Raw genomic sequence first — 14625 nt, 5'->3', positions numbered from 1 at the left:
TCCGCTTAGAGGGATTTTCGCTCAGCAGGAGCGGACGCGGGCCTACACCCTACGCCGGTCCTGGCTCCTCTGGGTTCCCCGAGCGGCCACACGCTCTAAAGGAGAGTCTTGAGAGCTGGGCTTTGTCCAGCCCTGCCAGCTCTTTTACCTCTTTGAACGTGCTTCCTCACTTTTTTCTTTTTTAATCAGCGTTTTTACAGTTTTCTGGCTGTGCTGGGTCTGTGTTGCATGGTGGGCGTTTCTCTAGCTGCAGTGAGTGGGGGCCGCTCTCCGCTGCGCTGCCCCCGGCTTCTCAGTCCTGGAGCTTCCCTTGTTGCCGAGGGAGGGCTCTGGGGCTCCCGGCTTCAGCAGTTTCGGAGGAGTTGTGGCTTCTGTGCTCCAGAGCACAGGCTCAGAAATTGTGGCACACAGACCTAGCTGCTTGTCGGCATGTGGGATCTTCCTGAACCAGGGATCGACCCGTGTCACTCACATTGGCAGGCGGGTTCTTTACCACTGAGCCATCAGGGAAGCCCTTTCTTCTACTTTCAAACCGAGCGCCCTTTTTGGCAGGGCCATTGTGAGGTTTCAAGAGCAATATTTGTCAAATATCTGGCCCCAGGCCTAACTTGGCAAGCAAGTATAGAATACATTTTGCTATCATTATTTTTTTCTCATCTAAATTCCACTTGCGAGTGAACTTAACTAACAGTAGCTACCAGACTGTCTGAAAATAACTGGTCCAGAGAGAAGGCAGCCTCTCTGAGCCCCATTTCACTTGTTTGTAAATGAAAAGTATCTTAAACCACAGGAGCAGAGGGAGCATCAGGTTAAATAATGCATGCAGTTACCTCAGTGGGAGTCCCTGGACCTGTAGCTTCTGCATCACCTGGGAACCAGTCAGAAAGGCACAGTCCAGCTCCACCCTAGACCGACTGAATCAGAATCCTAGATGGCTGGGCCCAGGAAATTGGCTGTGACAAGCCCTCCGGGTGATTCTGCTGCTCACCAAAGTTGAAGGACCGCAGGTGTGACAGTGCTTTGAATTTCCGGATTTTCCCAGTGATTATCACTATGAGCCCACTCTCAGTAACTGTGAGCCCAGTGTTACTGCAAGCCAACAACCGGGACTTCCCTGGCAGCTCAGACAGTAAAGAAAATCCGCCTACAATGCAGGAGACCTAGGTTCGATTCTTGGGTCGGGAAAATCTCCTGGAGAAGGAAATGGCTAACCACTCCAGTATTCTTGCCTGGAGAATTCCATGGACAGAGAAGCCTAGCGGGCTACAGCCCATGGGGTCCCAAAGAGTCAGACACGACTGAGAGACTAACTCTTTCTTTATACTTTTAGTAACAGATCATAGGGGAAGAGCCCCCAGACTGAAGTCCATAGCCATTAACTTCATGAAGATGTCCTCAAATATTCATGCATATCCTTCTCATCTAAATAGTGAAGAACAGGGGCCTCCCGGGCAGTCCAGTGGCTAAGGCTCAGCACCCCCAATGCAGGGGGCCTGTGTTCAATCCCTGGTCAGGGAACTAAATCCCACATGCCACACCCAAGAGTCTGCATCGCACACCTAAGAGATTCCACTGCTGCAAGGAAGATCAAAGACAGAGTGTTATGCTGACTTCACTTCCTAGAGAGTGTAAAAGAGGAGAGGAAAAAAAAATGTTGAACCTAAGGGTCTCTCTGTCTCGATTACTTCTAAACATTGAGGAATGTGACATTTCACACTGATGAAGTGTGATCACTCTGGTGATCTAAGTCACCTCTCATGAGTTTGTTAAAATGCCTACTTTTTCCTCCGCTCGGGGTTCCTGACGGTGAGACCGGCAGACAGCCCCTCGGCTGGACTCTGCTTCCTGGCCCGCTCCCCACCGGCGCTCTCAGAGGCAGGCTCCCGTACGTGGCCAGAGGCTCCTCGGGTACCGGTGATGCCTGGCAGTCCGACCCCCGCCCGGTGGCGGCCACGTAGACGGTTCCCGCCAGAGGGAGGGTGAGGCCCAGGAAGGTGAGGACCCTGCCAGGAGATGACACAGGTGTGACCACGCCTGGAGCACGCTGGCACCGCACTGAGATGCAGAGAAAAGAGCGCAGGGGAGAAAACCCGCTCCAACCGCTCCTAAACGTAGGCAAGTGGTAACACTTTAAGGATTAGGAGTGGCTTCCTAAGAAAAAATAACAAAAGACATTACAGAGTCAAAGATGAATGGGATTTCACTAAACTCCTTATGATAATTGTAAAAAAATTTAAAACACCATAACAAACAAAAAGCAACCAAGATATATTTGCAGCTGATATGACTAAGGAGTCATATCCTTCATCCATAGAATGAACTTTAAAAATCAATAAGAACCCAGCTCACACAGACATAGAAAGGGGAATGGAGAGAATGAATAGCAGAGAAACTGAGAAAGAAAAGCCCTTATTACCAACTTTTTAGTGTAAATTAGGTCCATTTATGTATCTATCAAATTGGCACCAGTTTTTATAAAGGGGGCATAGGTGGCTGGGTGATGATACAGACATGGGCGTCTCTTCCTGGAGCAGCAGAATGAGGTTTGCAGGAAAGCTCTTTATCAGAAGATCAGATTTAGCTCTGGGCCAGCAAGTCCACTGCTCCTAGTTTGTCCTAAGGAACCATGTCAGGTGTAACTAAGACTTCACAGGCAAGTTTGCGGAGGTGTCTGGATGAGAAGCAATGAGAAAGCAAATAAAAGAAATTCAGGGGCTTCTCTGGTGGCTCGGTGTTAATGAATCCGCCCACCAATGCGGGAGACACGACTTCGATCCCTGACCCGGGAGGGTCCCACCTGCTGGGGAGCAACTAGACCCGTGCACCTCAGCTACCGAGCCTGCGGTCTAGAGTCCGGGAGCCGCAACTACCGGCCCGAGCGCCCCAGAGCGTGTGTTCTGCACCAAGATGAGTCACGGCTGCAAGAAGCCCAAGCTCTGCAACCAGAGAGTGGCCCCTCCTTGCTGAAACTAGAGAAAAGCCCTCACAGCAACAAAGACAGAGCACAGCCAAATATATATATACACACACATATGTAAGAAATTCATCTTCAGGGCCACATGATGGAAACAGGAATAACTGGGGACAGGACACGCTTCTCAGTGACCCCAAAGCCCGTCACACTTGGGTGTGGCTGGCCTCCTCTGGAACACATTCGAATTTTCTTGTTAAGGTAGCAGAGAGCAGCGCACAGACATCATTCAATGAATGAAAATGAAGTGGCAGAGAGCAGCTGGTGAGCAGCAGCTGATGAAACAGCCCAGCACACACTTGGCAGCCCGGGGCCTGGGCGGTCTGCACTCACAGACTCAGGGCCGCAAACGTGTCCAGGGGGAACAATCCAATGGCGCACCGGGCCACACCCCGACCAGACGAGGAGGAAGTGTTCATTGCAAAGAGAGGGAGCGGAGGAGCCCAGAACGAAGCCTTTCTGAACCTTAAAATATCTACCAAGAGAAAGGAGAAAAAAAAATAAGATTGAGTTAGTAATACTTTACTTTGCAAGAAAAACTTGACACTTTGCCAAGAACTTTCATATGTATCACTTCAAAATCAAATCTTGACATTAGAAAGACCATCTGGCTTTAATATATCTGATTTACAGGTGGGGAAATTAGAGCTCAAAGATACTGGATTCCCTGGTGTCTCAGACGGTAAAGCGACTGCCTGCAATGCAAGAGACCTACGTTTGATCCCTGGGTCCGGAAGATCCCCTGGAGAAGGAAATAGCATCCCACTCCAGTACTCTTGCCTGGAAAATCCCATGGATGGAGGAGCCTGGTAGGCTATGATCCATGGGGTCGCAAAGAGTTGGACACGACTGAGTGACTTCACTTTGTTTCACTTTCTGAAAACTTTGCCAAAACTCAGAGACCTAGATACTGTAAGCCCAGCTAGAGGTGGACCATGGGTCCTCTGCATCCTCAGCCTGCCCAGGCTCTGCATCTTTTCCCAGCCCCCAGCACAGGGGAAAAGACAGTCCACAGAAACCCCAATGCTGGCTCGAATCCTTCTGTGAGCAGGTCCCCACAAGAGAGAAAAATGCAGCACAAGAGGGGAAAATAGGATGCTACGAGCTATGGAAAGGTGCTGTCTGAGTCTGAAGCTAAGAGGCACCAGCTGAGGACACGCTAATCGATCACCAATGGCTCAGAGGGAAAGAATCTGCCTGCAGTGCAGGAGACTCAGGCTTGATCCCTGGCTCGGGAAGATCCCCTGGAGAAGGAAATGGCAGCCCAGTCCAGTGTTCTCACCTGGAGAATCCCGTGGACAGAGGAGCCTGACGGGCTACAGTCCATGGGGCCGCAGAGAGTCGGACGCTGAGTGAGTGTGCATGAGCGTGAATCAGTCACCACGGGAAACAGTTTGTCAAAATATCACCGGTGACACCGCGGAACAGAGGCCTCAAACGTCAGCGTGCCTCAGAATTACCCGGAGGGCCCAGTAAACAGAGCACTCCCTGCCTCCCCTCACTGTGTAAGAATTCACATTTCTAACAAGCTCCCAGGAGCTCCTGCTGCTAACTGGAATGCATACCTTCAGAACCCCAGGTTGGGAGGATCCCCTGGAGGAGGACATGGCAACCCACTCCAGTAGGTTGCAAAGAGTCGGATGCGACTGAGCGAGTAAGCACAGTGCTTTGAGAACACCAGGCCGGGGGACTTGCAAAATCGCAGCAAAGGACAGAGGACACAGTGTGGTCCAATAAGAGAGCCACACGAAGGACTTCTCTGGTGGTCCAACGGTTAAGCATCTGCCTTGCCGTGCAGGGCACGCAGGTTCAATCCCTGGTCGGGGAACTAAGATCCCACGTGATGCAGAGCAACTAAGCCCCCACGCCACAAAGAGAGATCTCACACGATGCAATGAACATCCTGCATGCCACAACTAAGACACAAGGCAGCCAACTAAATAAAAACATTTTTAAACAAATATAACTAAATAAAATAGCAATAGTATTATAAATAAGAAGAAAAACACTGCCACTAAGTGCCAACTCGATCTGAGACACGCCTTGGTCATTGTTTCTAATCTGTCCACATCCCTAGAAGGAGCCATTGTTTACCTTATTTTACAGACAAGGAAGATTCCCCTTAAATGAGTTAATGAGCTTGAGCGTAGTGGTTAAGAACACAGGGTCTGCAGTGTGAGAGTCTGCATCCACCCCTGACTATCTGACCTTGGGCAAGTTAGCTGAATCTCTCTGTGTCTCGGTTTCCCTCTTGGTGAAATGGAGGTAATAGGACCGACTTCACACGGTTGTTGTGAAGATTAAATGTAGCCCAAATTGGCTCAGATGGTAAAGAGTCTGCCCACAATGCGGGAGACCCAGGTTCGATCCCTGGGTCGGGAAGATCCCCTGGAGAAGGAAATGGCAATCCACTCCAGTATTCTTGCCTGGAAAACCCCATGGACAGAGGAGCCTGGTGGGCTACAGTCCATGGGGTCGCAAAGAGTCGGACATGACTGAGTGACTTCACTTTCTTTCTTAGAGAGTGCCTGGCATTGAGTCAGAGCTCAGTAAATGCTGGTCGTCTTGATTATGCTTGCCGCTGAGGGGCAGGGCCAGAACTCGCCCCAGGTCTGTGGGAACTTGAAGGATGTGGTCTTCTCATCCCCTCAGACCACCTCAGCTCTCCACACTACCAGACTTGCATTCAAAAGTGTGGGGTTCACGCCGCCTTGCTGTGTGACTCTAGGTGAGTCCCTTCACCTCTCTGGGTCCCTGTCACGTGCATAACGAGGACACGTGGGTTGAACAGAATGTACTCTTGTGTGCCTTCCACCTCCCGGATCCACTGTTCCCAAGAGAGTGACCAGAGGGTTTCTGGAATGTCCCAACAAGCCACTTAAATGTTAATAACATGTGAGTCCTTGTGAGTCTCCACGTCACCTGTTGGGGTGGAGATGGGAAGCAAGAGCTGCCCCCCGTGCGTGCTCAGCACCCGCCAGGCACGGGGGGCGAGGTCAGAGGTCCCCAGGGGCCAGGGCAGCGGGCTCCTCATCACCCGAACCCAGGTGCTCCCAAGCGACTTACTAGTGGTACTTCCGTTTCCCCAATAAACCCTGACACTGAAAAAAAGCGTCCTGACCTGCTGACACAGCTATTACCCTCGGAAGTCCTACTCTAACTTCAGTATTTATTTTTGGCTGCGCTGGGTCCTCACTGCTGCCCCGGCTTTTCTGCAGGTGAGGTGAGCGGGGGCCCCTCGCCAGCTGCCATCCTGGGCTCTCTTGCTGGGGAGCACGGAGCACGGCTCTAGGGAGCACAGGCTTCAGGAGTCACAGCTCCCGGGCTCTCAAGCACAAGCTTGATAGTCGTGGAGCACGGGCTCAGTTGTTCTGAGGCTTGTGGAATATTCCCGGGTCAGAGATCGAACCTGCGTCCTGCGTCTCCTGCATTGGCAGGTGGATTCTTTACCACGAAGCCACCAGGGAAGCCCTCTTCTAACTTTAAAAGAATCAACTGGGGTTTTTTGGTTTTGTTCATGTTGTTGAATCAACCACTCAAGAGCCTGTGGCCGGTGTGGATTAGGATCTCAGCCTGATGACCCCGGGTGAACTGAGAAAATGAACTTCCTCAACTCACAGAGCCCAGCTCCTCCCTGTGTTGACCTGTGGGCACCTTGCGGGACCAGAGCAGCTAGAACCTTCCTGCAGCCTTGAACTGCACGACACATACTGGAGGCAGTTATCCACACCCTTGAAAAAGAATTTTTTTTTTTAACTTTAACTTAGGGCCCTCCCTGGGCTTCTATAGGATGAGCTAAACTATTCCTCTGGGCTTCGAGACTACATTTGCCTCACCTCCCGTTGTTTCTAGAAGCCTCTTTTCGCTAGCTCTGACTCCTCCCTTCCCAAGAGGCACAGGCTTAGCAGCGGCTGGAACATGTGCCCCAGCTGTCCCAAATGACAGTCCTCCTGCGTCTAAATCATAGAGAAGGTGCAACAGACGTCACCTCAGCGGCCCCGGGGGAACCCCGAACCACAGGTCAGCAGTTCGTCTGTGGATGAAATCTGAAGCATTGGGCAGCAGAGTCCAGAGTCTGAAGGGCACGGGAGACCGAGGTCCCCACTGCTGAGCAGTCAGACCTACAAGATGACAGCTTCTTCGTCCACACGGTGACCACTGGCCCCCACCCCCAACGCCAACACATTCCAGGCCTCGGCTGCTACTAACGATGACCAGCTCTGCTCCATCACCATCCCACTCAGCAGCTCGGCAGTGAGTTTTTGACCTCTAAATAGCGCTGTGTGTGTTAGTCACTCAGTCGTGTCCGACTCTTTGTGACCGCATGGACTTTAGCCCGCCAGGCTTCTCTCTCCATGGGATTCTCCAGGCCACTGGAGTGGGTTGCCATTCCCTTCTCCAGAGGATCTTCCTGACCCAGGGATTGAACCCGAGTCTCCTGCATTGTGGGCAGATCCTTTACCGTCTGGGCCACCAGGGAAGACTTAAATAGCTCGGGCCCAACCCCAAAACCCAAACAGTGTTGGAAGTGTGCGTGTGTGTGCGTGCATGTGCATGCTGGGGGAGATCTCAGCAAGGCCTGAGCTTGGTTACACTGGAGGCGTCATCAGCTCAGGCCACCAGACACCAGCCCACCCCTTCTATCTGGGGCCTGAGTTAAGAGTACACAGGGGCTTCTGCGGGATCCCAGCCCCCCAGCTTCAGCCGCACCCCTTTCTCCTCCCATGCCCTGCCCTGTACCACCAACTGCCTTATGGGCAGATTAGCAAGCTCAGTGAGGAACTAGGTATTAGGTAGTGTTCTGGATTAAACTGTGTCCACTCGAAAAAGGTTCAAACCCTAATATCCCTCCCTCCACCCCAGGAACTGTTGAGTTTGGTTACACTGAACATGACCTTATTCGGAAACAGAGTCTTTGCAGAGGAAATCATCTTAAGATGAGGTCACCCTAGGTTGGGCTTCCCAGGTGGTGCTAGTGGTAAAGAACCCATCTGCCAATGCAGGAGACAGACACAGGTTCGATCCCTGGGTCAGAAAGATCCCCTGGAGGAGAGCAACCCACTCCAGTATTCTTACCTAAAGAATCCCATGGGTAGAGGAGCCTGGCAAGCTACAGTCCATGGGGTTCGAAAAGAGTTGGACAGTACTGAAGTGACTCAGCATGCATGCACGCCTCCTAGGTTAGAGTAAGTTCTAAATCCAGTGTCTCTGGTGTTTATACGAGGAAGGACATTCGGACACAGAGAGGTGCCCAGGGAGGAATAGTACATGATGACAGAGGTAGGTGATGCCTTATAAGCCACCCACTGGTGGTACTTTACTACCTGTGCCCCTTGGAAACGGAACACAGTAAGTGCTGCTGAAACACACGGAAGTGAACAGTTAGGGAGCGAGCCTAAATCTAGGCTTGTGATGATCACACCTGGATTTTTATCTACAGTTTCTGATGTTCCATGTTTTCATTCTCAGGAACTCACATGAAGTCTGTTGGTTAAAATTTTTATAACATCTTGAGAGTCCCTTGGACAGCAAGGAGGTAACCAGTCCATCCTAAAGGAAATCAACGCTGAATATTCACTGGAAGGACTGATGCTGAAGCTCCAATACTTTGGCCACCTGATGCGAAGAACTGACTCATTGCAAAAGACATTGAGGCTGGGAAAGATTGAGGGCAGGAGAAAGGGGCAACAGAAGAAGAGATGGTTGGATGGCATCACTGACTCAATAGACATTGAGCAAACTCCGGGACGTGGTGAGGGACAGAGTAGCCTGGCATGCTGCGGTTGCAAAGGGCTCGACATGACTCAGCGGCTGAAAATCAACAAAGGCGGCCACACTATGCAGTTCTTTGCCTAAAAACGACACGTTCTGCCCAGAATATTTCCCCTTTCTCCGCTGTACTACAGGCTCATTTCGTCTTGGTTTGTCTGCCAGGGTCTTCCCTTGGGTTGGCTCCCTGCCCTCCTGCTCTAGATGAATAAAGTCTACACAGCCAGCCATGCTGAGCTGGTTTCTTCCATGTCTGTAGCGGAAATATTGGCAACTCCATCAAAAAGCTTTAAGGAATACCTGGTAAATCCTTTCCAGATGGGGACCTTTTCCCCTGGGCTCAGATGCTCCCATTTCTACCTGCTGCCTCTGTGCAGAAGCTGGATAAACAGCCTGGCAGAGAGTTCCACTAATACGTTCACCCAAGTCAGCCGTGCTCACCCTAAGCAGGGCCCTTCCTTTCTCTAGTTCTTCAAAGAGAATCATCAAAACATCTTCATATTGATAACAATTTCTAACCTTCCATTCTATTCGTATATCATCTCTGGCTAAAAAGCTTAACATTAGGCAGAAAACTAGACTAACTGATGAATCTCTGAATAATAACGACCATTAACTCATTAGAGAGTATTCACTAGATATGCTAATATAATAACAACTTTGAAAATCTATCTTGGCCTCTAGGATATTTACAGCTTATCCAACAAGAATTGAAATTTAAGTTTGATATATAACAACTAGTTTTCTTTTTTTTTTTAAGTAAATAATACTTTAGTATCTCTTTTTGCAGATAACATGACCTTGTACATAACAAATCTTAAGGAATACACTAAAAACCCTTTAGAAATAATAAATGAATTCAGCAAAGTTATGGACATGGGACCAAAACACAAAAACCACTTGTATTTCTATACACTAGCAATGATCAAATAAAAAACGAGCTCCACAACCAGAGAAGCCGCTGAGCTGTGAAAAGGGGCAGCCCCTGCTCGCCACAGCTGGAGAAAGCCCGTGCAAAGTAACGGAGACTCGGTGCAACCACAAATACAGATAAATTAATTTTTTTAAAGAGGACTCCTTTTGGGGGGACTTCCCCTGGCTCCAGTGACTAAGACTCTGAGCTCCCAGTGCAGAGGGCTCAGGTCCAATCCCTGGTCAGGGAACCGGATCCCACGTACTGCAGCTAAGAGCTCAAATGGTGCGAGAATCGGTGATCCTGCATGCCTCCACTAAGAACTGGCACAGCCGAATAAATATTTTTTTTTAAAAGGCTTTTCATAATGTGTGTGACATTGTAACATGATAAGAGATATATACTCGGTCTTCACCCCCTGTTCCTGCGAGGGAGCTCCTAAAGCCCGCGGAATTTCCTGAGTGGTGGGCAGGAAGAGCATCTGTTGTTATTCATCATCAGCCCCTTTCAACCACACTTGAGTTCAGGCTACTACAGTGACTTCGGAAGGAGAGGAGCCGGTTGTCAGAAACCAAGCATGAGCTGGGGTTGGGGTTCCAGCCCCGTCCCCACCCTCCAGGGAGGAGAGAGTGGACCTGGGGACCAGTCATCACCAACGGCCAGGGATGGAGTCCATCATGCCTTCATGGTGGACCCCCGCACAAACAGAGGGGGTCAGAGAGCTTCCAGGCTGATAACTGCCCGAGGGCCTGGGAGGGTGGCCATCCTGAGAGGTGTGTCATTTCTATGCCCCTTCCCCCACACCTCGCCCTCTGCATCTCTCCCATTTGGCTCTTCCGAAGTTTTGTCCGTTATAATAGCGGTCCCCAACCTTTCTGTCACCAGAAACCGGTTTCCTGGAGGATAGTTTTTCCTTGGAGTTGGGGGGGGTGGGTTCAGGTGCGGAGCGATGGGACGAAGCAGGCGAGGCTTCACCCCCTCGCTCTCTGCTCCCCTCTTGCCGTGTGGCCTGGTTCCTAATGGGGAACAGGGTCCCATGCTTTACAATAAGTCAGTGATAATAGGTCATGTGTTCCCCTGAGTTCTGTGAGCCGTTAGAACAAATGATCAAATGTGGGGAGGGTTTGACTGGGGGAATGAATCAGAGGAACCACCCCAGAGAGGAAGTGTGCATGCTAAGCTGCTTTGGTCGTGTCCGACTCTTTGTGACCCTAAGGACTGTAGCCCTCTGTCCATGGGATTCTCCAGGCAAGAACACTGGAGAGGGTTGCCATGCCCTCCTCCAGGGGATCTTCCCGACCCAGGGATCGAACCTGCATTTCTTATGTCTTCTGCACTGGCAGGTGGGTGTTTTATTACTAGCACCACCTGGGAAGCCCCAGAGAGGATGTGGGGAACAAATCAGAGCCCTGGGATCCCCTGATTTGCAGGCAAGTTGGGCGGAAGTAATGGGGGACCTCGGGACCCACTCCTTACAACTGGCATCTGAAGCGGGTGACCGTCCTGCGGAACTGAGCCCTTAATCTGTGGGGTCAGCACCACCATCAGATACTCAGCGTCACAACCGCAGAGTGTGACGGGGAAGCCCACACATTTGGTGCTGGAAGTTTCTGGGCGTAGAGAAACAGTGTTCTCCTTTCCATGTGTCACGGTAGTCCTTATTCAGATAACCAGATTAAGTGCAAAAGACACTGGCAGTAAAAAAAAATTATAGGTTTTAAAGCTTTTCCTTTGAAAATTTTGAAAGAGTTCAAGGAAGCCAAGCTGGTTTCCATGTGGACTAAAATGTTTTCATTCGGGCTGAGGGCAGAAGGGGTTATAAGGCTGCAGAGAGTCAGGACCAGACTCAACGCCAGGGTCCACCCCTCTCTGCACAGAGGAAGGGACTGGAGCTGGGGGAGATGAAGTGATTTGCCCAGGACCACACAGCTGGGAGGTGACAACCACGACCAGATGCCGGCCTCTTAACACTAATCCATCACAACACATGGGCCTCACACAATCCCAGTTCAGAATGGCCTGCCAGCCTTGGATCCTGACCTACTTCTGCATTTGGGCCACAGCAAAGAACACGCACAGTGTGGAAACCAGATACCACCCAGTGCCTTTCTTCAGACCTAACCTGGCAGCTGAGGGAAGATTAAGCTTAAAATGTTATTATCAATACATAAAGATTCAGCTCCTACCGTCTCTTTAATGTCTTTCTTCTTATCCACTCCCGTCCTATCCTCCACCGCCACTCCCAAGGTCCCTAAACTCCATTAGTCTTGGTTTATTGAATTTATCAGGATGACAGCTTGGTTCAATCCCAAGAGAATGGCCAAGAGGCTCCAAGAGGCGGAGGGTCTTCAAATCTGCTGCTGAGACAGCAGTTTGTCTAGGTGTTCTCTGGCACTTACCCATCTGAGTCATGGCACTCACGTCTTCTTCAGTGCAAGAATCGGGCACACACACCCCCACGCTGTAGTCAGTTCCGTCGTGGCTCTAAGGGTTAATGCAGCCGATTATTTAAAAAGCAGCCTCCAGTGTGGGATAGTCTGCCCCAGTGCCTCTCTCTCCTGTATTACAGGTCATTGAGTTAATTCGTACAATTTCCAACAAACTTAGCAACTTGCCATTTCTTCGTAGCAGGACACCGTGTATCAAGTAAAGATTGTAGTAATACATCAAGCCAATAATTAGAATGCCAGTCCCAATAAAGCAAAGATCAAATTATAAATAAAAATTGCTGGGATGCTTCTTCTAAGCATGTAACTTACAGGATTGTATAGGTCTGACCTTTTGTTCTGATACCAAAGCCATTAATCTGCTTTGAAAATAGGATATGGCTTTTGTACTCACTGATTAAACCCTCAAGTCATCATTGTCAAATTCTCAGTGTGACCAATGGAGCTGGGTGCTATCCTTCATGTCTCCAAAGGTTAACCGTTGTAAGACCATTTTACAGCATTAACATCAGAGAGCTTGGATTTCATGTCATTATTTTATACTATTGTCATTTGCCAAACAGTAATGCATTTTCTTTTAGAGTTGTATGGCATGCATGAAGTATATCTTTGTATTTAATAAGAGGTTGTGCTGTTCCTAGCTTTTTCTCCCCCCAGAAGTAAAAGAATTAACATGATTTGAAGATAGTCAGCCCTGTGACCCTACTTAGTGATGCAATCATAAAGGGCCCAACGCATTTGCTAGGACAACTTCAGATTCATATCTTGGAGCTCTGTTTCCAGGAAAGGGCTGTGGGTAATGGCGAGTCCACTTCCCTTTGGTATTCCAAACACAGCTGGTGAGTAAGCAGTTAACGCTTGGGAACATCAGCTGAGACTTGACCTTGGGTTCCCCACAAAGATCATGCAGGGGTCTTGTCCCTACAATGTGGTGGGAGGAACATGTGAAGCCCTGTTTGGCCTGCGGACAACTATCTACTATACCTCCACACTCAGGACATGCAAGAAAGTTTCTGCCAACCGTTTAAAATTTAATTTTAACTTTTTGCAAAACACCTTCATAGCTTTTTTTTTGAATGAAGATAAGTAATCAGTCCATGGGGTTGGAAAGGGTCGGACACGGACTGAGCTCACACACACACACACACACTCCACAGACACACACACACACACACACACAGACACACACACACACCCACACACACACACACTCAGACACACACACACAGACACACATACACCCCACACTCACACATAGACACACACACACAGACACACACCCACACCACCCACCCACACACAGACACACACACAGACACACACACGCACACACACACACACATGCGCCCCAGTGGCACGCAGCAGGTTCCCATCACGCGCCTGGTGTCCGCGGCCCTGGAAGGGCGCACGCGCAGACGCCCGCTCACCTGCGCGAAGTGGAGCTTGCAGTAGCGGCCCCGGAAGCGGCCGGCAGGGGCGCGGGCGGAGAGACACTCGCTATAAGAGCCCAGCCTGTCCACGTTTCCGTCAAGAACGTCGCTGCCCACCTTCCCGACCGAGTCGTACACTGCATTTCAAGCAAAAGAAGTGGGCAACGTGAGCGTCCTTGTGTCACTTTCAAATGAATTCATCAGCGCTCAGCTCCCCCTTCCAAAGCTCTAAAACTTAAAGGATCCAAGAAAGAAGAGAGAATGTATTTCGGTAACACTCTCGAGCCTGCGTTCTCCGTCGGTAGCCCCTGTGTTCACGGCAGAGAACCACGATGTATGTTGTCATGCGTGATTTGTTGCTAGAAAGATGAAGAGTTTGCATTCTTTTATAAAATAGATGCTCTGGGGGAATAAGAAAGATGTAACTAAAATTGATAGCTTACCTCTCTCCTCTATACAACCAGGAGAAAATACTTTAAAAACAATTTTTGTATACAATTTCGTAGGACCTTATTTTGGAGAGAGGTTTTTGTTTGTTTGCTCCATTTTTAATCTTGGGAGCAAAAAAGCGCAGTGATCAAGTCCCACAGTTCATGGCTCTCTTAGCCTTGGTCCTATAAAATGCTTACTTGGTTTGTTTGTGCTCCTATATTTCCTTTCCCCCTTCATTTTAAATAATTCATTTACTTTCCTCTTTCTTCAACTTTCCCTTTCTCTTCATTCCCCCAATTCCTCCAACCTTTATGTTTGATATCTATCATCCCATTTGTAGGTTTTCTCGTTTTCCTTAAGTCTATTTGTAATTTCTGTAAAAGACTTTGTGCTTCAGACCTCCTGTTTCCACAGTTTGGCACTGTTTATGTTGTTACCGTGCATATCCACTCCAGAGCTTCTGAGTTATCACCATCTTACACTTCGCTGTTCTCCGATTGGTGGACACATAGACGGTCTGTAACCCACAGAAACACGGGAACGAAGTCCTCACGAATGTCCCCCTATAAACTTACATGAGGCTTTAGTTCGGATTTACACCCTGTGGGGGCTTCCCAGGTGTTGCAAGTAGTAAAGGACCCACTTGCCAACGCAGGAGACCAG

General features: G+C 49.6%; 1 long non-coding RNA gene across 1 annotated transcript; it reads right to left on the bottom strand.

Annotated features, from left to right (window-relative positions):
* Positions 1 to 3139: 3139 nt before the first annotated feature.
* LOC122425871 lies at positions 3140 to 13666 on the bottom strand. The gene is made up of 3 exons (XR_006265038.1): positions 13528 to 13666; positions 12053 to 12137; positions 3140 to 3446 (listed from the first exon to the last, which is right to left on the bottom strand). It is a non-coding gene; the product is annotated as an uncharacterized LOC122425871 (long non-coding RNA).
* Positions 13667 to 14625: the final 959 nt, after the last annotated feature.

This window comes from Cervus canadensis, chromosome 23 (assembly GCF_019320065.1).
Source record: "Cervus canadensis isolate Bull #8, Minnesota chromosome 23, ASM1932006v1, whole genome shotgun sequence".
Taxonomy (NCBI): domain Eukaryota; kingdom Metazoa; phylum Chordata; class Mammalia; order Artiodactyla; family Cervidae; genus Cervus; species Cervus canadensis.
The sequence above is the reverse complement of the archived record's forward strand: the minus strand, read 5'-3'. Positions and strand labels throughout refer to the sequence as shown.